An 8,719-nucleotide genomic window follows, 5' to 3' on the forward strand; every position below is an offset into this window, starting at 1 on the left:
TTTTTGCGTTTTACGGCCAAAAAACTAGAATATCGCCGATTCCCATATTTTCGTGTCCTAAAGCCCATGCCTTCCCAGTGGGCGGGACCCACTAACCCGGATAGCCTAAAAATATTCCGAGCAATCAAATATGAACTAAGGAACCATAGTCACCACCCCGCCATGACCGTTCCTCGTTATTTTGTGTTTTACGGCCAAAAAACTATAATTGCGCCTGATTCCCATATTTTCGTGTGCGCCCACGCCATCCGAGTGGGTCTGGGCCCCCGGAACTGGATCGCCTAAAAATTTTCCAGGCCATCAAATATGACCTAAGGAACCATAGTCACCGCCCCGCCATGACCGTTCCTCATTATTTTGTGTTTTATGGCAAAAAAAACTATAATTCCGCCCGATTCCCATATTTTCGTGTGCTATAGACCCTGCCTTCCAAGTGGGGCCGGGGCCCACAGAACCAGATCGCCTAAAAGTTTTTCGGGCCATAAAATACGACCTAAGGAAGCATAGTCAACGCCTCACCATTACTGTACCTTTTGTTTTTGCGTTTTACGGCCAAAAAACTATAATTTTGCCCGATTTCCATATTTTCGTGTCCTATAGCCCACGCCTTCCCAGTGGGTGGGACCCACGGACCTGGATAGCCTAAAAATATTTCGGGCCATCAAATATGAACTAAGGAACCATAGTCACTGCCTCTCCATGACCGTTCCTCGTTATTTTGTGTTTTACGGCCAAAAATCTATAATTCCGCCCGATTCCCATATTTTCGCGTGCTTAGCCCACGCTTTCTGAGTGGGCCAGGGGCCCCCGGAACCGGAATGCCTAAAAAAATTTCTGGGCCATCAAAATACGACCTAAGGAACCATATTCACCGCCCCGCCATGACCGGTCCTCGTTATTTTGTGTTTTATGGCAAAAAAACTATAATTCCGCCCGATTCCCTTATTTTCGTGTGCTATAGACCATGCCTTCTAAGTGGGCCCGGGGCCCACAGAACCAGATCGCCTAAAAATTTTGCTGACCATAAAATACGACCTAAGGAAGCATAGTCAATGCCCCACCATTACCGTACCTTTTGTTTTTGCGTTTTACGGCCAAAAAACTAGAATTTTGCCCGATTTCCATATTTTCGTGTCCTATAGCCCACGCCTTCCCAATGGGCGGGACCCACGGACTTGGATAGCCTAAAAATATTCTGGGCCATCAAATATGAACTAAGGAACCATATTCACTGTCTCGCCATGTCCGTTCCTCGTTATTTTGTGTTTTACGGCCAAAAAACTATAATTCCGCCCGATTCCCATATTTTCGCGTGCTATAGCCCACGCTTTCTGAGTGGGCCAGGTGGCCCCGGAACCGGAATGCCTAAAAATTTTTCTGGGCCATCAAAATACGACCTAAGGAATCATAGTCACTGCCCATCCATGACCGCTCCTCATTGTTTTGCGTTTTACGGCCTAAAAACTATTATTCCGCTAGTTCCCATATTTTTGTGTGCTATAGCCCACGCCTTCCGAGTGGGTCCGGGCCCCTGGACCTCGATCGCCTAAAATTTTTCGGGCCATCAAATACGACCTAAGGAACCATAGTCACCGCCCCGCCATGACCGTTCCTCGTTATTTTGCATTTTATGGCCAAAAAACTATAATTCCGCCCAATTCCCATATTTTCGTGTTTTATAGCCCACGCCTTCTGAGTGGGTCGGGGGCCCCCGGAACCAGATCGCCTAAAATATATTCGATACATCAAATACAACCTAAGGAACCATTGTCACCGCCTCGCCATGGCCGTTCCTCGTTATTTTGTGTTTTATGGCCAAAAAACTATTATTCCGCCCGATTCCCATATTTTCGTGTGCTATAGACCATGCCTTCCGAGTGGTCCCGTGGCCCACTGAACCGGATCACCTAATAATTTTCTGGGCCATGAAATACGACCTAAGGAACCATAGTCACCGCCCTACCATAACCGTTCCTTTTGTTTTTTTTGCGTTTTACGGCATAAAACTAGAATTCCGCCCGATTCCCATATTTTCGTGTACTATAGCCCACGCCTTTCCAGTGGGCAGCCCCCCGGACCCGGAGAGCCTAAAAATTTTCCGGGCCTTCAAATATGACCTAAGGAACCATAGTCACCTCCCCGCCATGACCGTTCTTCGTTATTTTACATTTTACGGCCAAAAAACTATTATTCCGTCGGATTCCCATAGTTTCGCGTGCTATAGCCCACGCCTTCCCAGTGGGCCCGGGGCCCCCCGAACCGGATTGCCTAAAAATTTTTTCGGGCCATCAAATTCGACCTAAGGAATCATAGTCACCACCCCTCCATGACCGTTCCTCGTTTGTTTTGCGTTTTACGGCCAACAAACTAGAATTCCACCCGATTCTCATATTTTCGTGTGCTATAGCCCACGCCTTTCGAGTGGGCTGGGGGCCTCTGGAACCGGATCACCTAATATATTTTCGGGCCATAAAATACGACCTAAGAAGCCATAGTCATCGCCTTGCCATGACCGTTCCTCGTTATTTTGTGTTTTTTGTCCAAAAAACTATAATTCCGCCCGGTTTCCATATTTTCGTGTGCAATAGACCATTCCTTCTTTGTGGGCCCAGGACCCATTGAACCGGATTGCCTAAAACATTTTTGGGCCATGAAATACAACCTAAGGAACCATAGTCACCGCCCCACCATGAACGTTCCTTTTTTTTGCGTTTTATGGCCAAAAAACCAGAATTCCCCCTGATTCCCATATTTTCGTGTCCTATAGCCCACGCCTTACCCGTGGGCAGGGCCCCCCGGACCCGGATAGCCTAAAAATTTTTCGGGCCATCAAATGTCACCTAAGGAACCATAGTCACCCCCCCCCCCCCGCCATGACCGTTCCTCGTTATTTTGCATTTTACGGCCAAAAAACTATAATTCTGCTCGATTCCCATATTTTCGCGTGCTATAGCCCACGCCTTCCGAGTGGGCTCGGGGCTCCCGGAACCGGATCGCCTAAAGTTTTTTTCGGGCCATCAAATACGACCTAAGGAATCATAGTCACCGCCCCGCTATGACCGCTCCTCATTTTTTTGCGGTTTACGGTTCAAATATTAGAATTGTGCCTGATTCCCATATTTTCGTGTGCTATATCCCACGCCTTCCGAGTGGGCCTCGGCCCCCTGACCCCGATCGCCTAAGAATTTTCCGGGCCATGAAATACGATCTAAGTAACCATAGTAACCGCCCCGCCATGACCGTTCCTCGTTGTTTTGCGTTTTACGGCCAAAAAACTAGAATTCCGCCCAATTCCCATATTTTAGTGTGCTATAGCCCACACCTTCCCAGTGGGCAGGGCCCCCCGGACCCGGATACCCTAAAATTTATCCAGGCCATCAATTACGACCTAAGGAACCATAGTCACCGCCACGCAATGACCGTTCCTCGTTATTTTGCATTTTACGGCCATAAAACTATAATTCCGCCTGATTCCCATATTTGCGTGTGCTATAGCCCACGCATTCCGAGTGGGCCGGGGCCCTCGGAACTGGATCGCCTAAAATTTTTCCGGGCCATCAAATATGACCTAAGGAACCATAGTAATCGCCCCGCCATGACCGTTTCTCATAGTTATGCATTTTTGGCCAAAAAACTAGAATTCCGCCACATTCTCATATTTTCGTTTGTTATAGCCCATGCCTTCCGAGTGGGCTCGGGCCCCCCAGACCCCCGATCGCCTAAAAAATTTTCGGGCCATGAAATACGACCTAAGGAACCATAGTTACCATCCCGCCATGACCGTTCCTTTTTTTTGTTTTTGCATTTTATGGCCAAAAAACTATAATTCCGCCCGATTCCCATATTTTAGTGTGCTATAGCCCATGCGCAGGGCCCCAGGACCCGGATAGCCTAAAAATTTTCCAGGCCATCAAATACGACCTAAGGAACCATAGTCACCACAACGCCATGACCGTTCCTCATTATTTTGCGTTTTACGACCAAGCAACTATTATTCCGCCCGATTCCCATATTTTCGTGTGCTATATCCCACGCCTTCCGAGTGGGCCCGAGTCCCCCAGAACCAGATCGCCTAAATATTTTTCCGGGCCATCAAATACGACCTAAGGAATCATAGTCACTGCCCTGCTATGACCGTTCCTCATTATTTTGCGTTTTACGGCCAAACAACTATTATTCCGCCCGATTCCCATATTTTCGTGTGCTATAGCCCACGCCTTCCGAGTGGGCCAGGGGCCCCCGAAACCGGATCGCATAAATTTTTCTGGGCCATGAAATACTACCTAAGGAACCATAGTCACCACCCCACCATGATCGTTTCTCATTTTTTTGCGTTTTACGACCAAACTACAAGAATTATGTCTGATTCCAATATTGTTGTGTGCTATAGCCCATGCCTTCCCAGTGGGCAGAGCCCCCTGGACCCGAATCGACAAATTCTTTTTTTGGGCCATCAAATACGACCTAAGGAACCATAGTCACCGCCCCGCCATGACCGTTCCTCATAGTTTTGCATTTTCGTAAAAAAAACTAGAATTCCGCCACATTCCCATATTTTTGTGTGCTATAGCCCATGCCTTCCGAGTGGCCCAATCGGAAGGCGTGGGCGCACGCGATAATATTGGAATCGGGCAGAATTCTTGTATTTTGGCCGTAAAATTCAAAAAGTGAGGAACGATCATGGCAGGGCAGTGACTATGGTTTCTTAGGTCATATTTAATGGCCCTGTAAAAATTTAGGCGATCCGAGTCCCGGGGTCTCGGGACCACTTAGAAGGAGTGGGCTATAGCACACGAAAATATGGGAATCGGGCGGAATTCTAGTTTTTTGGCCAAATAACGCAGAAAAAATGAGGAATGGTCATGGAAGGGCGGTGACTATGGTTCTCTAGGATGTATTTGATGGCCTAGAAAACTTTTAGGCGATCCGAGTCCGGGGGCCCGGCCCACTCGGAAGGCGTGGGCAATAGCACACGAAAATGTGGGAATCGGGCGGAATTCTAGTTTTTTGGCCGAAAAATACTAAAAATGAGGGAACGATCATGGCGGGGCAGTGACTATGGTTCCTTAGGTCGTATTTGATGGCCCGAGAAACTTTTAGGCAATCCGAGTCCGGGGGGCCCGGCCCACTCGGAAGGCGTGGGCAATAGCACACGAAAATATGGGAATCGGGCGGAATTCTAGTTTTTTGGCCGAAAAATGCAAAAAATGAGGAACGATCATGACGGGGCGATGACATTGGTTCCTTACGTCGTATTAGATAGCCCGAAAAAATTTTAGGCGATCCGGCTGTGGGGGGCCCTACCCATTGGGAAGGCGTGAGCTATAGCACACGAAAATATTGGATTCAGGCAAAATTCTAGTTTTTTGGCCGAAAAACGCAAAACATGAGGAACGATCATGGCGGGGCGGTGACTATGGTTCTTTAGGTTGTATTTTATGGCCCATAAAAGTATAGGATATCGGGGTTCGAGGGTCCCGGGACCACTTGGAAGGAGTGGACTAGCACACGAAAATATGGGAATCGGGCGGAATTCTAGTTTTTTGGCCGTAAAATTCAAAAAGTGAGGAACGATCATGGAAGGGCAGTGACTATGGTTCCTTAGGTCGTATTTAATGGCCCGGTAAAACTTTAGGCGATCCGAGTCCGGGGGTCCCGGGACCACTTGGAAGGAGTGGGCTATAGCACACGAAAATAAGGGAATCAGGCGGAATTCTAGTTTTTTGGCCAAACAATGCAGAAAAAATGAGGAATGGTCATGGCAGGGCGGTGACTATGGTTCTCTAGGTCGTATTTGATGGCCCAGAAAACTTTTAGGCGATCCAAGTCCGGGGGCCCCGGCCCACTCGGAAGGCGTGAGCAATAGCACACGAAAATATGGGAATCGGGCGGAATTCTAGTTTTTTGGCCGAAAAACGCAAAACATGTGGGAACGATCATGGCGGGGCGGTGACTATGGTTCCTTAGGTCGTATTTGATGGCCCAAAATTTTTTTAGGTGATCCCAGTCCAGGGGCCAGGCCCACTCGGAAAGCGTGGGCAATAGTACACGAATATATGGGAATGAGGCGAAATTCTAGTTTTTTGGCCGAAAAACGCAAAAAAATGAGGGAACGATCATGGCGGGGCGGTGACTATGGTTCCTTAGGTCGTATTTGATGGCCCAGAAATATTTTAGACGATCGGGGTCCGGGGGGGCAAGGACCACTCGGAAGGCATGGTCTATAGCACACGAAAATATGGGAATCAAGCGAAAATCTAGTTTTTTGGCCGTAAAACATAGAAAAACCGAGGGATGGTCATGGCGGGGCAGTGACTATGGTTATATAGGTCATATTTGATGGCCCGAAAAAATTTTAGGCGATCCGAGTCCAGGAGGCCCAGCCCACTTGGAAGACGTGGGCTATAGCACACGAAAATATGGGAATCAGGCGGAATTTTGGTTTTTTGGCCATAAAATGAAAATATGAGGAAAGGTCATGGCGGGGAGGTGAGTATGGTTCTTTAGGTCGTATTTTATGACCCGGAATATTTTAGCCGATCGTGGTCCGGGAGTCCCGGGACCACTTGGAAGGCGTATAGCACACGAAAATATGGGAATCAGACGGAATTTTAGATTTTTGGTTGTAAAATGCAAACAATGAGGAAACGTAAGGGCGGGGTGGTGACTATGGATCATTAGGACTTATTTGATGGCCTAGAAAAATTTTAGGCTATCAGGGTCCGGGGGTCCCGATACCACTTGGAAGGCATGGGTTATAGCACACGAAAATATGAGAATTTGGCGGAATTTTAGTTTTTGGCCGAAAAACATAAAAAATGAGAAACGATCCTGGCGGGGCGGTGACTATGGTTCCTTAGGTCGTATTTGATGGCCCGAAAAAATTTAGGAGATCGGGGTTCGGGGGTCCCGGGACCACATAGAAGAGCGGGCTTTGCACACGAAAATATGGGAATCAGACGCAATTCTAGTCTTTTGGCCGAAAAACGTATAAAATGTGGAACGATCATGGTGGGGTGGTGACTATGGTTCCTTAGATCGTATTTGATGGCCTAAAATATTTTTAGGTGATCACAGTCCGGGGGGCCCGGCCCACTCGGAAGGCGTGGGCTATAACACACGAAAAATGGGAATCGAGCGAATTTCTAGTTTTTTGGCCGAAAAACGCAAAAAATGAGGAACGGTCATGACGGGGCGGTGACTATGGTTCCTTAGGTCGTATTTGATGGCCCGAAAAATTTTTTAGACGATCACAGTCCGGGGGGCCGGGACCACGCGGAAAGCGTGGGCTATAGCACACGAAAACATGGGAATCAGGCGGAATTATAGTGTTTTGGCTGCAAAACGCAAAATAATGAGGAACGATCATGGCGGGGCGGTGAATATGGTACCTTAGGTCGTATTTTATGGTCCGAAAAGTTCTTTTGAGATCGGGGTTCGGGGGTCCCGGGACCACTTGGAAGGTGTGGGCTATAGCACACTAAAATATGGGAATCGGGCGGAATTCTAGTTTTTTGGCCTTAAAATGCAAAGAGTGAGGAACAATCATGGTGGAGCGGTGGCTATGGTTGCTTAGGTCGTATTTAATGGCCCAGAAAAATTTTGGGCGATCCGAGTCCGGGGGTCCCAGGAACCACTTGGAAGGCGTGGGCTATAGCACACGAAAATATGGGAATCAAGCGGAATTCTAGTTTTTTCGCCGTAAAATGCAAAAATTGAGGAACGGTCATGGCGGGGCTGTGACTATGGTTCTTTAGGTCATATTTTATGGCCCGGAAAATTTTAGGCGATCGGGGTTCGGGGGTCCCGGGACCACTTGAAAGGCGTGGGATTTGGGAATCAGGCGAAATTCTAGTTTTTTGGCCGTAAAATGCAAAAAATGAGGAAAGGTCATGGCGGGGCGGTGACTATGGTTCCTTAGGTTGTATTTGATGGCCAAGAAAAATTTTAGGCTATCGGGGTCCGGGGGTCCCGGGACCACTTGGAAGGCATGGGCTATAGCACACGAAAATATGGGAATCGGGCGGAATTTTAGTTTTTTGTCCGAAAAATGCAAAAGATGAGGAACGATCATGGCGGGGAGGTGACTATGGTTCCCTAGGTCGTATTTGATGGCCCAAAAAAGTTTTAGGCGATCCGAGTCTGGGGACCCGCCCCACTCGGAAGGCGTGGGCTATCGCACACGAAAATATGGAAATCTGGCGGAATTCTAGTTTTTTGGCCGAAAAACATAAAAAATGAGGAACGATCATGGCAGGGCGGTGACTATGGTTCCTTAAGTCCTATTTGATGGCCCGAAAACTTATTAGGCAATCCCAGTCCGGGGGGCCCGGCCCACTCGGAAGGTGTGGGCGCACACGAAAATATGGGAATCGGGCGGAATTTTAGTTTTTTGGCCGAAAATGCAAAAAATGAGGAATGATCATGGCAGGGCGGTGACTATGGTTCCTTAGGTCATATTTGATGGACCAGAAAAATTTTAGATGATCGGGCTCTGGGGGGCCCGGGACCACTCGAAAGGTGTGGGCTATAGCACACGAAAATATGGGAATCAGGCGCAATTCTAGATTTTTGGCCGAAAAACGTAAACAATGAGGAAAGATCATGGCAGGGTGGTGACTATGGTTCCTTAGGTCGTATTTGATGGCCCAAAAACTTTTTAGGCGATCATAGTCCGGGGGGCGTTGCCCACTCAGAAGGCGTGGGCGCACACGAAAAT

Source organism: Nicotiana tomentosiformis, chromosome 1, assembly GCF_000390325.3.
Source record: "Nicotiana tomentosiformis chromosome 1, ASM39032v3, whole genome shotgun sequence".
Classification (NCBI taxonomy): Eukaryota; Viridiplantae; Streptophyta; class Magnoliopsida; order Solanales; family Solanaceae; genus Nicotiana; species Nicotiana tomentosiformis.